This window comes from Poecilia reticulata, linkage group LG16 (genome assembly GCF_000633615.1).
Source record: "Poecilia reticulata strain Guanapo linkage group LG16, Guppy_female_1.0+MT, whole genome shotgun sequence".
Taxonomy (NCBI): Eukaryota; Metazoa; Chordata; class Actinopteri; order Cyprinodontiformes; family Poeciliidae; genus Poecilia; species Poecilia reticulata.
The window spans coordinates 10,235,281-10,251,274 of NC_024346.1; the positions used below are offsets into that span (position 1 = coordinate 10,235,281).

At 37.6% G+C, this 15,994-nt stretch overlaps 1 long non-coding RNA gene across 1 annotated transcript; it reads right to left on the bottom strand.

The window, feature by feature from the left end:
- Window positions 1–12,173: 12,173 nt before the first annotated feature.
- On the bottom strand, window positions 12,174–15,238 carry LOC103477774 (uncharacterized). The gene is made up of 6 exons (XR_535693.2): window positions 15,038–15,238; window positions 13,702–13,719; window positions 13,525–13,554; window positions 13,264–13,311; window positions 13,082–13,138; window positions 12,174–12,841 (listed from the first exon to the last, which is right to left on the bottom strand). It is a non-coding gene; the product is annotated as an uncharacterized LOC103477774 (long non-coding RNA).
- Between the last annotated feature and the right edge of the window lie 756 nt (window positions 15,239–15,994).

The following is a 15,994-nucleotide window of genomic DNA, read 5'->3' on the forward strand; positions in this document are numbered from 1 at the left end:
ATATTCACAGCTTTATTAAATCATTGCAAAAATAAAGTGATACATTCATTCATCAATAAAAATAAAAAAACTCGTAAAGATTGCAATGATTACGTTCCTACATGTACATGCATTTCACTAACATTTCACAATTGCACTAACATTTGTAGATCCTGCAAGAAAAAGCTCTCATCCACAGTCACACACAGAGAGGACTTGTGAATTGCTAAAACAATGAAAACACACATTAAACAGCGAGTACTTTGGAGTCCCTCTGCAGATTCCACTTCAGCATTTCAAAAGGTTTCGATAGTTTTGTGCAAATATTTACTGACAGACACAGCTGGCATGTAGACCGAAGGATCACAGATTCTGATCTGTTGTGAGGCTCTACAAAATTCTGGAGAAGGAACAAAAAAAAATAACAACAAAAAAAAGTCAAAATAATTAAAAGTAACATCTGATCCCCTTTTAGCCTTGTTCTGGGTCTGCCATCACTTCATCAGGAGGCACCACTCAGTCAGCCATCCCTTAAAAAGGAGAATTCAGAAAATATAACCCTTTTTGGACAAAATTTGTTTCACAGTGAAAGTTTTTCTCCTTTTTATAGCACTGATGGCATCCTGGAAGCACGCACCTTTGCAATGACTAATGCTCAGACCCGTTTGGCAGGGATCTGGTTTCCACACACTAAAACCAGTTCTCCCCATGACCCCAGATAAGGAAATCTCCCAAATTGTTGAAGGTCCTGGCACCAGAAAATGGGAATTATTTTTTTATGTGACCCTGACCCTGCTGGTGATATGTGAAGGATCCCAGGAAGTCAGTGAAAGGGCGTGATCGACGACTAAGGTGAGAAAAGTGCTGTCCAGAGACACACCACCGTGTCTTTCTTCCTCCCTTTACCTCCGTTTCTTCCTCCGGTTCTCATTGGCTCATCTGTCATTTCCAGATTCTGGAACGACCGAGCCTCTTCAGGCTGCAGGCCGGACTTGGACCTTCTCTGTCATCTGTTTGGCACTGTAGTAGGACAGACTCAGACCCATGATGGCCAGCATCATGGCGATCTGGTTGACGGTGCGGTCATGCGGCTGCGTCTGGACCTCACCAGCGACCTGCCTCTGCAGAGACAGAAAAGGAAATGAGACCAAGGTTACTGGTTGGACACATGAACTTATAGGGTACTACACGTGCATCTCAAATTAAAATATCATTAGAATGTTAACTAAGTTGAAAAAGTTAAGCTCAAATTATATGAAAACAATTATTTTAAGCATTTTTCAGTATATGTTGAAAAATCGCTAATGAGAATTTTAAAAAGTCTGTTCTTAATGTAGAAATGTCAGCCTGCTGAAGATTATGTCCATGTCAAAACTTATTTAGCATCAATTGCTGCATCAGTGCAGCTCGACATGGAGGTGATGAGCCTGTGGTTCTGCTGAGGTGTTAAGGAAGCTCAGCTTGCACCAACAGCTGCCTTTAGCTGCTCTGGCTCTGATGTCTCATCTTTATCTTCAAATTAGATCAGGGCAGAGTAGAGGCCAAATAAATAACTATGCTATGGGCAATAAACCTGCTTTAGTTACCTTTGGCAGTAAGCCCAGGTGCCAATTTCTGCCAGGAAATTAAATCAGCATCTTCATAAATCTTTGACAGCCGAGGAATAAATATTTTCTGTTAGAAAACTAACTTGAACTTGGAAAAAGATCAAATAAAAACACACAATGGACTAACAGCAGAATGGATTCCTCCCCAAATTGTTACCGAGTATATTGCACTACATTAATTGCACTTTTTTCTTCCACATATCTTTCCATTAATATTCTTTGAAACATAACTCTAGACAGCCACCTGTTTTAGCCATGGCTTTTTGTGGGTTACCCTCCTTGTGGATGGTGTCAGTGAGTTTCTGCTGGACACCAGTTGAGTCATCGGTCTCCCCCATTATTGTGTTGGCCATATCACTAAATTAGTACACCAAAGAGCATATTATATATTCCCTTAATACTCTTAATTTCTTGAGATGTTAAATATTAGGACATCATAGCTTTTAGCAGAAATACACATTAATGCAACAGTCTAGATAGACATGATTCGCTTTTTGTCTGAAATTATAGAAATAACTTTTCAGCCTTATTCCATTTTTGAGATGCATCTGCATGTCCAGACGGGTTCTCTTCTGAAAAGCTTAAAAGACTAATATTAGAAATCTTCCCAATCTGCCCAAGCAGAAACAGCCATTAAAGATTTAGCATGATACTTTATTAAAGGGGAACAGTGTCCTGTGCACAGGGATGCCCTCTATTGTATTTTTTCTACAGGTGGAGCTCCACCCTTTTCTACATACAGATCAGGTATTTGAGCTGCCCACACTGTGAGATAACAGCTCATTTATGGAATGAGTAAATGATGATCAAAAAGATAAAGTGAGATCTATGTATTCAATAAGGCTGGCCTGCATTTTTCAGCAAAATTGTAAAAAAAAAAAAAAAAAAAAATCCCCACTGTTAGAATTGCTACATAAAGCATAATGTTTTTTTTCTTCTTTTTTTTGTCAATAACGTATTTCAGGACGACATAACTCTAGTCCTAAGTTCCAGTCATGCTAATGTTTTCTAGTAAAATTCATTTGAAAGAATATTGAACAATGCGCTCACTGAAGCATATAATTGTCTGAAATAATTAAACCAACAACCAGCCTGTACATTATAAATATTATCATAACCTCGCTACAGGGTCAGATATAAATTAAAAGCTAGTCACTTTCTTTTGTTTTCTTAAAGCCATCCAGAGACGCTCCTTGTTTGTGAATTAGTGAAAATGGACGAATTAGAATTAATGTACAATAGAGGAGACATATGCTGCCCCCCCCCCGCCCGCCTCCCCACAGAGGATTACAATGACAAAAGAAACAAAGGAGATGATAATCATAAGCTCCCCTAATTACATTGTGATGAAGAAACGTCCTATAGCCTCCTAAGGACCCGACCCTGACCACCTGCTGCTGCGCACTGAAGATTAGCTGGCTTAAAGGAGGCTATAACATTTTTCCCTTGATTACAAGAGAGACAAATTAGGCTTTTAAGAAATATTTCTGATTACAACAGACAAGAACAAAGGTGCATTGCATCACTCTTATTAAGGTAATCTTGTTTCAAAACTAAAGTTGGTCAGACTACAACTAACGCTTCTGATAAAAAGCCAGCACAAGAGCAGACAAGATCCAACTAATTAACCTGCTCATATCAGCTTGAGATAGCAAGAAGGTTCAATTCAATTTAACGTAACATTTAATGGGTGCTTATTCCACATTTTTATTCGAGCTTATGAGTCCAAAAAAATGATTGTGATGATCAATAAGCTGATTGTTAAATATTTTTTGTATTTTTGTCTTCATACAATGATGCAGTGAAAGCTCTGCATTTAGGCTCAACGTACACTGACTCATGCTTATATTCATATTGAATACCTGGAGGAGGCGGAAGTATCCAGGTGTAAGCCTGCCCAGTCTGATGATCATGTTTGCTGAAATGATGGATCAGTGAACCCCTGAGGTGGTTCAAGACCTGCAGGCAAAAAAAATGAAAAGTGTAAATGTAGGTTATGTATTTCACGTAAACAATACATACAAAGAAGTGAAACTAAGCTTTTGAAGTCAGATCAAAAATAGGAGGGTACTGCTTTGTGCTGGCTTGCAAATAAACTAAAACATGAGGAAGGAACATCCTTTGCCTGAAGCTGTGGCACAAAACTGCACACGTGTGCAGAACATGTGTGATCGAAAATATTATCTGGAACTATTTCCGGTTTGTCTATTTTGCCACAAGTTCTGTTCATTTCGCACGTTCAAAGTCGGGAAGCCCCCAAATCCGCCACCCTTTGCCCTCCCCTCAGTTCTGAGTTATTAAATCATCATGTTTGAACGAGATCTGGGTCAGAGCAACAGAGACTGTATTCATGCTGCGTCATGAACCGACACTGCAAAACTAAAGTCATTTCCATGTATAAAGATAAATGCAGTTATAACTTTAGTGATCACGTGGCTTTGCGTTACACAACTGGACAGCGAGATTCTAACTAGATGAAAGGAAGAAAGACAAAGGGATGGTTTTCAGTCCCACTGTGACAGAGGCGCAAAGTGTAAAACAATGTTTAAATGGGTTGATGGTAAAAACAGGAAACGGGATGAACTCATATCATATGATAAAAAAAAAAAAGAAAGAAAAAAAAAACCTGTCCAAGCATAATTATGTACAATGGCTTGTGAAAAAAGATGTTGGGCTTAACACTGAAAATTTATGTTAATCCTGGGATCCATGGAAAAAAAGGAAGCATAATCACCAAAGAGGATGCATAACACGTGAAGCAAGAATACGCCAACCTGTGGAGTTACACCCGTTATGGAAAAAAAAAAATAGTGATTCCAAGTTTTGTAAAGTTACTCCTCATGTCAAGAGCTGATTATGAAAACAGATGGACTTCTCACCGTCTGCAAAAAGGAAGAAAGGATCACTCCAGTCCCAACAGTGGGATCTTCTGCTTCCACAAACGGGGAAAAAAATGACAGAAGAAACTCCTAACAGATGCCAAACAGAGAAGAACCTGAACCAGAGAGAGAGCGTCTGCGCTGCGTTCCGCCTTTTTATACAGCCCAGCTCTTACCCAACCAGATCTTCAGGCTCGCCTGCGACACACGCCCACTTCAGCAACACATACACTCCGGTGTCCAAATTCATTACCCTCAGTGGGCCGCTTCCCAAATACACATGACTACTGCCTCCTTCCAAAAACAAAAAATGTCAGATATAATGTGCTCACTTGGGCAGAATAAGGGAAATAAACAACAAAATTAAGAGAAGAATTATTTGGGCTGGGATTTCAGCGTATTGAGTTATATAACCGGTATGATATGCACATTTAATCTCAGTTTGGGTCAGAAATCTAGTTGACCCCACAACTGTCGACAAGTGGGTAAAATATTGCTGAAAAACCATTTAAGCTTCTTAAAATTTACCAATAATGTTGTGTTTTTTGGGGGGGGTTTTTGTAAATTGCGTAGTTGATTATACAACTACATTTCACAAAGCTCTGCAGAGTCAAAACTGCACTTAATATCATGCAACCTGAGCTCCCTGCATGAGGTCCAGAAGGCATGAAAATGTTTCTGCAACCTGTGGATCTGAGGTCATGCAGCTAACACAAAACATCAGCTCACTTTCTAACAGCGAGAAGCTCTGTATGAAACTGTATAAGCTATCTCAAATCACACCTTACCCAAACACTACAAACGTTTTGTGAATAAACCGCACCAGCACCAATGATAGTGCAAGCATGTTAATGGAGCTCTGTGACAGAGAGTTTAAGTAATGCAACACCCAGCATGTCTTACAGCTACCTACACCTAATACTCCAACACCCACTTTACTGCAATTGTTAGCACAAAGCATTTAATCCCTTTTCAGCGACTGTATGCATTTTGGCATCTAGACGTGTTGATGATGGTTTGTAGATGTAACAACTGATTTAAAGTGGTGAACATGAGTGACTCTGAACTTGAAATGGTTGTTGGTATTTTAGAAATTGCTTATCTGCTGGGATTTTCAAACAACCGTCTCTCGAGTTCTCATAGAAGAGTTTTGAAAATTAACAGAGCACCTTTGGGATTTTGTGGAATGGGAGATTCAGGTGTAGACAAATCTGCAGATGCTGTGTTGTTAAGGTGAACCAAAATCTCTGAAGAATGTTTCCGACACCGTGAATCTACACCACAAAAAAAAAAAAAAATAAATAAGTTTGTTCTGATTAAGTAGGTTAAACCAAGATCTAACTAAGCGGAGTATCTTAAAAGAAGAATTAAAAATAAGACTTGTGTGGTTCAATATGAGAGCATGTGAAGAAAAAGGAGAAGATACAAAATCATCTTCCAGTCAACATTTTCTATGAGGAATGAAATGCTATGCTAACATGAGCATGTTTTGTTTTGACAGGACTTGTCGATAATTTGGCTGATAACATGTTTCTGTCTGGTTCAAGCTAAGTGAGCGTAAACAAAACTTACAGCAAAGAAACTTAAAGATTTGCTTCTAAAATCTTAAGAACAGCAGAAGTAACAAGACTGACAGAGAGCTGAAACAATCAAAAAGTCTTTTTCACTGTAAATGTCTTTCTAAAGATAATATAAAAAAGGATAGACAATTCCTAATTCTTTGGTTTAACAAAAAAAAAATCTTAAGATTAGGTTCTTAAAATGTTCTTGAATATCTCATCATTCCTAATCATGATCAAATGGAAGATATCGGGCAATAGTGAATAAGTATTCTTACACTAAAGTATCCACTGTGCTATGTATCTTGTTCTCTTAAAGGAGAAGCCTGCTAATTTTACTTGAGATTTCACTTGTATGTCAAATGTCTAGAAATAGTTTTACAGACACTAAATAAACACAACCGTGGTTTACATAGGGGACATTTTTAGATTTAGAGACATGTTTGTAAATGACCTCATTAAAAGTAAGTTCTGCAGTATGTGCACTTCAACACTTGAGATACTTTACTGAAACAAAAGTAACCCAAATAGCAAGAAGTTTGAGTTAAATTGGGAATTTTAAAAAAATGTAATGTTAACATCTGAAGCTAAGCAGTAAAGTTGCTAAATCAGGAAATACTAAAACACAATAGTGCCATGTTGCTGCGTTGGCAATAAAAATGAAATGTTCTTCCTGAGAAGCCAGAGGTTATTCCTCCAGATCACTAGTGCATGGATATTACTGCAATACTTTCCTATTGTACAATAATACACTTCTGACTTTGTGAAATCTTCCATTAATAGTAATGCATAGAAAAAAATCTTACTAAAATGTTGGTAACTTCAACTCAAAACTTACTTTATATTTTGTTTAAGAATGATCAAATTGTTTATAGAAGGTACCGTCATTACTGCCACATATGTGTCACTTTAACCTTTCTTTATGAGAACTAACTGAAGCAAACATATAAAACATGATTAATGTTTATGAACAAGTTGGGTGATAATTGTACAGGAAGTAGTACAGTCTGAAACCAAACTGGCCAGCCCCTTTAAATTAGCTGAGTAGATCAAATTCTTCAGATGTTTACGGCTGCTTTTCAAACACCCATTGACACTGTCAGGAATTTCGTGTAAGAGGCAAAGCTGAGTCAGTAATGGGGAGAGGTCAACATCATGTGTTGGAAAGAGTCCGAGTGAATCATCTGTGAACTATTCATGTTACGGTCAGGGATCGACATGAAAGCCGGACGGCGTTTTCCCATGCATGCATCACCTGTGGCCGTGCAAAAATCCTCAGCTGCCAGCGAGTCCAGCCACAGATCTGAGGGGAAGCTGGGAAAATTGGTTGTGGTTATGGTCAAAGCACACAAGAATATTTGATTCAGAAGTAAACAGATATGTTCACATTGTACTAAAAGCTTCCCAAGCCATTTTGGGATGAGCTTTTTAGCGTTTGTGGTTGTTAATATGCCTTGAAAGCTATAGGCGGCCATCTATCGGGCACATAAATATTTCCTTCGCCTTGGTACACGCTGTACTTTCCGCAAAACAACCAATGAAATTCCACCGTCAGCCCTTTCCTCCTATCTTGGTCCCGCCTTGTTGTGTCACTTTCAACCCCCTCCCCCCCCATCCCTCCCATCTCAACCCCCAGCTCCCTGTAGCGAGCAGCCATGTGAAAGATGGACCCATCTGCAACCGTAGCAGAACCATTGACCAACTAAAACAACCTCCTGCAGCACAAAGAGCCTCAGTGTAACATCAGCGCCGTTAATCTGCTTGCCTCGCCACAGGAGCAGCTCAGAGACTGGACATCCTCCACATCACTACAATGGCACGCCACTATTGTTGCCCTGGTGGCCGAGTCAATTAGTTAATGTGTGCAAGCTCTTGTGAAGTGATCCTGTGGTGACTAATAAACCCATCATACCTGTTCATGTTCATTTGAAAACCAAACTCATTAAATTCCAGCCACACCTTTAGAAACCCGAACACTTGGAAACAATGTGCTGTGAGACTAATACAAAGTCATTGGGACTGCAATAAACAGGTCATCCAATTGTATTCTAAAAAAATACTTTGGGATAAAAATGGAAAATAGTACCAAAAAAAAATGCACTCTGCTTATGCACTCTGCCTCTGCTCATGATCACAATTACATAATCACAAAAATAAATGTTAAAGTATTTCAGTTGCAGCAGAAATACTTTGGGGTAAACCAAGAGATCCAGCATAAACTGAGATTCTGGAGACGACGACACTATGAAAGTTTATTGGTTTGTAGAAATAAAGCTTTTCCCTGCATATTCCAGTCAAAGTCTGGGAATTTATCTCAATCAAACGACAAACATTTTATTTTGGTCCCTAACTGACGAAATACTGTGGCAGATTTAGGTCAGAACAGAGAGGAGCTGAGCCATGAGTTAAAGTGTTTTAAGCTACTCTAAAGTGACTCTCAAAGCTGACGCACACAAGTCTTAATCCACTTAAAGGGAGAATAGATGATCAAAGGTTTTAACCTTTGTAAATCCAGCCAGTGGTTCAATTTTAAGGAACATCTAAAGGAATTTTTTTTTTTGTTATAAACTGTCAGTTTAAATCAGCATTTAAAAAATGTCAACAAACCTAAATTATGTTTATGCATATGTCAGTTTGAACTCTAGGAAGCAAAACCTAAAAAAAAATTCCCCTACGGCTAGTTAGCCAGAGTGGAAAGGAACAAAGTGTACATTCCAAAGACATGCAATATGTATAAAAAAAAATCCTGCCATCAGAAAAGTTAAAACAGGAAAGATTTACTCAAATTATAGCAATTTATGACTAAAAACATCTTACCAAAAAAAGTTTGCTGACTTTTTTTAAAGTATGAAACGTTTTTGTTCTTCTACCTGTAAATTTCAGATTAGGATGCTTTTAATAGTTTTCTGACGATCTGGGTAAGAAAGACAGAAACAAAGCCTTTAGTGCACAACCCTTTTTTGGAAAACACTGAGCAAAACCAAATCATAAGTTTAACTTTGCTTCTTCAAATCAAACTTTTACCACCGTAAGAAAAAAAACATGTCATGTAGGGGTTTCTTTTTTCAAGCTATATTCTGCACTTTTGGAAATTTCCTCCCATTTAAATATCCATATCTGGAATGATTCCCACTGATGAACTCATCTTAGATTAAATTCACCTGAGCGCAACACTTTCCACTTAAAAAAACACACACGCACACACACACACACACACATTAAGATGCTGATTCCTTCTTATTAAAAAAGTCGCAAAAACAAATACAGCCGGGTTTATTCTGAAGCAAACGAACTGTGCTTAAAAAAGTCAGAGCGCGTTTAATAAAAGTTTGGGATGAAAAACAACAGAACTTTTTGGCGCAGCTAGAAAGCAGGACGCGGGAGTCCACTGAAGCTGTTTTAAACTTAGCGCTGCAGACTCCCGAAGACTCATCAGTCATGTCTCCGTCCTCCCCGTCCATCCTGTCCCGCTTACCTGCAGCTGTTCGGCCGGAGGCAGGGCGTGTGTGCAGGGGGACAGCTGTGGGCTCGGCCAGCCTGCGCTTAAATGGTACACAGTGTTCGCTTTGAAAAGATTTTATAGGAAGCTGGGTATGCATGTTGTGTGTGGCAGAAGTGAGAGGGGAGGGGCACTGCGAGCGCTCAGACATGCCTCTGTTCATGCGGACCCCCGCAGCACAGGAGAAATGGGCTCGTCCGCGTTTAATGTTGGCTCGCGCTACCTCCGTGTTGCGGAGGAACATTTTGTCTTTGTGTGAAATATTGTGGGAGAAATACGCGCACATGTGACATGTCCTCTAGGTAGCAGGCGCTCCGGGATGTGTTTGGGTTTAAATACGAAACGAGTGAACAAGGAGTGAAATGTGCGGACTCTTGTGTTTTCACACAGTAATGCAATTCTTACTTTATCTGGGTTTTAGCTTCTACTGTCGGTGCTAACTTTGGAAACTAAAAAGCACCAAGTTGAACCTTTTATTTTCTCAGAATGAATTTACCTGCAGCTAAAGCAAAGTGCCCTGAACTTGAATTTTACATTTTATTTTACTTGCAACTTCATTTAGTTCGTAGCTGCAAGACTTTTTAATTACAGTATGTCTGACCGTAATCTGCAAAATGGTCTTCCTATGAGACTGAAAAGAAATCTCATCTTCTTTGTAAAAATAGCTCAAACTCGGTCAGTTTAAAGTCCATCAACAGCGTTTAACAAATTTAATGAACGCTGGACTTTGACACATAAAAATGTTTTCATCTGAACCACTGTGTTACAGCTCTGTTTAAGATCATCGTGCTGGAAGGTGAACTTCAGATTTTCTTCCAGGATGACAATATTCAGCTTACTAGATTTTAAGATGGTAACGGTGTGTTCATGTTTGAACTTTGGGTGTTAGTTTTCTACCAGTCATTTTTGCATGCCAACATTTTTTATTTTTGTCTCATCTGACTAAACCTCCTTCTTCACAAGGTTGAAGTGCCCACTACGACACAATGAAATGAACTTTCTGTTACTTTCTCTTAAAGGTTTTCTTCGTCCCTCTTTTCAGTGAAGTGTCAGATTTGTGAAGCATATGACTAGTTTCTTATTCCCCCTGGAGTTCTCCCAGATCTCTTCTGAGTTCATCTCTTTGTATGAAATGCACAGAAAACAGCAATAGGATGCACTATATGGACATTTACATAAAAACAAGAGTTCCCAAACATATATATCAGAATTCACACCATACATTTAATCAAAAGTGACAGCTTTGGTTTAAGTCTCCTAAAGGTAAGTTCCAAGACTAACAGGTCCTATGTATTCTTTTCCACTAAATAATCTGACACTACGCCTCTATTGTCCTTCAAACACGTAATTTAGCCCGCTTCAAAATCAGCAAATAACAGAAAATACTCAGTGAGCCACGTTTGAAAACTATATTTGCTTTAAGATATTTCAGCGAAGTGTTTGCAAACAACAAACGCGTCATTTTTGACCGACTTTTAAGCTTGGAGGAAGCCAGCAGAGGCATCCCGCTAAAGAAACAAAGAACATCTGCTTTATGTGGCAGCACACTGCCCCCTGCTGGTGACACGCGACGAGAACAGGACTCAGGATTAGCAGACCACAAATCCAAATGTGAGGAAACATCTGGGAAGCTATTTTGATTTCTAATGTATGTTATCTGCATGTAAACACACAATCTGTATTTGACAGTAACAACTGTAACTTCACTTTAGGGAATAAAACACCACATTTTACCTCATCTATCAAAAGTGTTTACCTTCATTTAAAACATTATTACTATATATCAAAAATACATGTTAGCTCAAACCTAATTACTACCATTTTTTTTAGGTTTTAGATCCATCTATCCTTCTCTCTGTCCTGTTATCCTTGTAGGGTTGCGTCTACCTCCAGTAGTCTCAGGGTAGAGACATGTTATACTCTGGACAGGTTTCCAGGCGATCACAGACCAAGATACAGGTCAGACATCTATGGTTATACATTCATAGCTAATTACAATTTAAAAAACACCAAATAACATTAGTTATGTTAGTTCATCACAGGACATAAAAAAATATGGACTCGGGAATCTTGCAGAAAGATAGACGTGGATCCAAACCCAGAACGTTCTTGAGGTAAGACAATAATACAAACAGCGCAGCCACATCAAAGGTTTGATAGGGGAACTCGGGTAATCCACTTAAGTAGGAATGGATATATTTCTTCTGATGTTTGTTTCTGATTTTTACTATTTGGCTTTTTAAAATCAGGAATATAGGATTATTAGTTTTCAAGTGTCTGCAGTTAGTTTTCTTCCACATTTGGTCTAATTTCTTTAAACTTTCTCCATCAGTTCAGAATTTATTTTTATTTCATCATTAAAGTAAACACCAGTAATAGAAAAAAAAAATTCAGAATCAATTATTATAAATGATGGATACACTAAATGTTTGAAAACATGTTGTAAATTCCTGTTACATGCCTGGATAAAAATATCCAGTAACATATCTGTGGTTATAACCTCATAATAATGGCGGTATGTATACTGTCTCACTGCAATCTTGTGAAAACTGAATATAGTTTTAGTTGCACATCATTAAATGTAGTTCAGTTGTCTTTGTCAAGTCAATTCACCTAAAATGAATAAAGTCACATCTAAGAAAACCAAACAAACATTTTAAAGTTTTTTTATTCAAGAACATTTAGATCAACCACTGAAGTCAGAAAAAAAACCTTCCACTTCCCCTTACAGAAACATAAGTTAACAACTGTTTTTTCCCAATCTGAAGACCAGATTTACATGGTACATGTTTTGGGGATCTACCAAACGTTTGACCTAATACACTAAATTTATGTGGCATTATAACTGACTAGATCTTACGTTGACATACATCGCTTTAAATAATTTGGTAAGCAACTGTTTATTAGTCAAACATTAAAATACAGGGAGATGAAAGGCAAAGTTCCTATTCTCCTGTAAGTTTTACTACATTTTAGCTGCCTTATGTTTAAAATTAGATTCAAAACCCGACTTGAAAATATCTATCCATCAGCAGTTTCAAAAAAACAAAAACAGATTAGACAAACTAAAATGCCACGCCTACAAGATATGGACGGTAATCATTTTAAAGTTGATAAAAAAAAATAAAATGGATATGAATGTGAAAACAAAGTCTTGTTACATTGAGTGCAAGCCCAGAACAAACCTATAAATGACATATTTGTAATATAAAACTTGGTAAAAAATACTTATTTAAAACTGTACAATCACCAAGTACACAGAGTGAGCACATCTTCAACCATTATTTATTTGGTTTCGGTGGCTTCAGCCTTTGGCTCCTGAGGGGGAAAAAAAAGACAACAAGAATAAACAACTTTGTCCTACAGAACAATTAAACTCAAACTTCTGGGACAACAATAGAAATCAGTGTGTGAAACTGTTAATATCTTAAGAGCAAGTTAATTCAAAATAAATCTTGTGGTTCATGTTAATATCTTAACCAAAAATAACTGCATTTTATAAAGAATGTCTATCAATAATAAAATTTAGGGTAGGTATTTGTCAAAACAGAAACATACCTCAGCCTTGGTGTTCCCATTCTCAGCTGGCTTGGCCTTCTTTGCTTTTGGTGCCTTCTGCAAAACAAAGTAGTAAATTTACATTTACAGCAACTGTATAAAAAAACGACACTTTAAATTAATTGAATCAAAGACATTTTATTACTTTCTTCAATAAAACCATCTGCTATGAAATTAGTTACCTTTGGAGCAGCTTTTTTCTTAGTCTCCACGGGGGCTGCCTTCGGTTTCTGAATAAGAAAAAAATAATAATTATGACTGGAAAGAAAGGCAAACTAGTTTATACAGTGAGTCACCCTTCAGAAGGCTCCTATTATTCCATAAAAAAGCTTGTTACTATTTTGACATTACATAGAGGTGATTTTGTGCAAAAACTTTAAAAAGTAAGTGCAAGGGAAAAAAAAAAAAAAGCGGTACAACTGCTCTCCAAGATAAAATCTTACCAGTGCCAGTCGTGGGGAGGTTCTTCTTTGCTACAGACAAAAGATATATTTAAAGTTTAAATACATAAAGGAGTTTTAGTTCATTTAAATATGAAAACCAAAGAAAAGTCAAATAGTTTGTCAAAAAAGAAAACAATAAAACAAACTAAAATAAAGCATAAAGTAGAAAAGACAAACCTCAGGGGGAACGGTTTGCTATAAGAAAAAAAAAAAAAAGCGCAGTATTAACATTCATACAGCAAAATCATCTTTAAACTACATGAACTCCAGTTGTACATCAATTTTATTATCAGACAAAAAAAAAAAAAAAAAACACAATCAGAGGAAACTTAAATCAAAGTGCACACAGTTAACTTGTAACGAGCTGCTGAACTTGAAAGTCACAAAGGACTTCCCGCGCATTTTTGAATTCAAACTTGGGCTGTCCTGTCACCATGACAGCGCTTTGGCGCCCTGACAGCTTCCTTTGTTTTGTATCAGTGCGCGCCTACGGACAGCTGCAGGGGGAAACTGATAAGATTACTACTTTACTAATCTTCAGCTACACAAGAAATGCAAGGGAAAACGAATCTGCAAACCACAAATACAATTTAGATGTTTTTGTTTTTAACCGCGAATCTTAGTAGTTCTCATAAGTAGTTATTAACATGCTATGACGATTAAATTAAATATTTTTAAGAAAACCATAAAATTTTCCATAGTTCAGTTAAAAATAGCAAAGCTACGTCTTTACTTAGGTCAATATTTTGCTACACGTTCTTTAGAGATGAATTTGCGTAAATTACTAATACGCATTGTCTAATATAAAGGGCGCAATTGATGATTTGCATACAATGATGATCAAATTCAACTAACATGAACATTTACAACATTGTTGAATCTCTATGAAGAATAGGAGTGCAATTTAATCATTCCAACCAGATGAAAATTTATCATTTTCATTTACCCTCCCCCACTCCTTCCTCAAATTTGCAGGTTGCTAAAAGCATCTTAAAACTCAACCAACCACCCAAAATGTATATTTGCAAAAATATATATTGGCCGCTTGGATTCCTATTGTTGTGATTACGAAAGAATAGCGTAACTCGATGCATGAAAAGTTGGTCTTTGGGTGCAACCTGTCAATTTTTTTTTGCCCAGCCTACTGCCACAGAGAGGGAAAAAAGCAGACGATGACAGGATTTAATCAGCACAGCGCAATGTCAGAAGAGAATGTAGTCCGAGCCTGACTAAAAGTAAAATCAATTATATCTACGCCGTCTGAGGTTTTAAAACCAGTTGGTGAATATTTTAGGCATTTATCGACGACCAACACTTTAATTTTCGACGACTAAGACAACGCTTGAACAGGTCTCTGCTGCCCGTCCGCCATTGCTATAACGTTTGTTAGAGATGATGACGTTCCTCTGATGCAGAAAAAAATAAATGCAGCCCAACGTTAACCTCAAGACACCGTCACGAATCCTACAAGAAGACTCAAAAAAACTAAATACAATAAAAATAAAAATCCTACCTTTGCTTTTCCCATGGTATTGGCTGGAAGTCAAAAGAAAGCTGAAAAAATACAGCCGCAAAAACAAGCTTTTTTTCGAAGAGATGTCACACGTCGACCGTGCAGTCTCAGTGTAAAATGGCGAATGTATAATAGAAACGAATGTTTTTGTAGTTTATACAGTGAAATATAAGAACGAAACCGGTTTGAACCAGTTTTCTATTTCGACGTTTGTCATTGGACAGAAACGTGACACGTGGTTCCAGGGACCTCCCACTTGTTAAAGAGGCAGGAAGCGAACTGGTGAAAGTCTGACCTTCGCCTCACGGGGGCGCTGTGCCGGTGGTTTCGACTGAATTAGGGTCTTCTCGGAAAAAAATTTACGTAAAATGAAAATGGCGCTTACTACATGTTGCTGATGAATTACGGGTTTACAAATCCACTTATATTCGGCCTTTTATATTAAAACTTCATTATGTTATTGGGAACTTTTGACATAGACCAATACAAAGAAAAAAAAAAGGTTTTCAAAAATTTACAAAACTGAAAAGTGAGGCATGTAACCACCTTTCTGTGAATACAGCTGTTCTTCATTTGAGCTATGTCTCCTCTGGGCCCAGACACTGACATTTGTAAACATTTTTCTCTGTAAAATCTGTCGAACTACTCCATTGCAGCCCCTTCTGCTTCTTGTTGCCCTTTTTGTATGACAAACATCAGTTCCACTCTAGTCTTTCTAGCTTTCTTCTATATTACTAATACTTAAGCATCAATCATCTTTTAAGCAATTCTGGGAATCTTTCCCATCCCTGCTGAAAAAATTTATTCATACAGCATGTTGCTGCCACCACAGTTTTCCTGTGGATGTAGTATGTTCAAAGTGATGCACAGCATTTTTATAGCCAGATAAGTCACTAAATTTCAGTGTCATCTGACCAGATCAATTTCTTCCACATTTCTTAGTCGTGAACTGCAGGT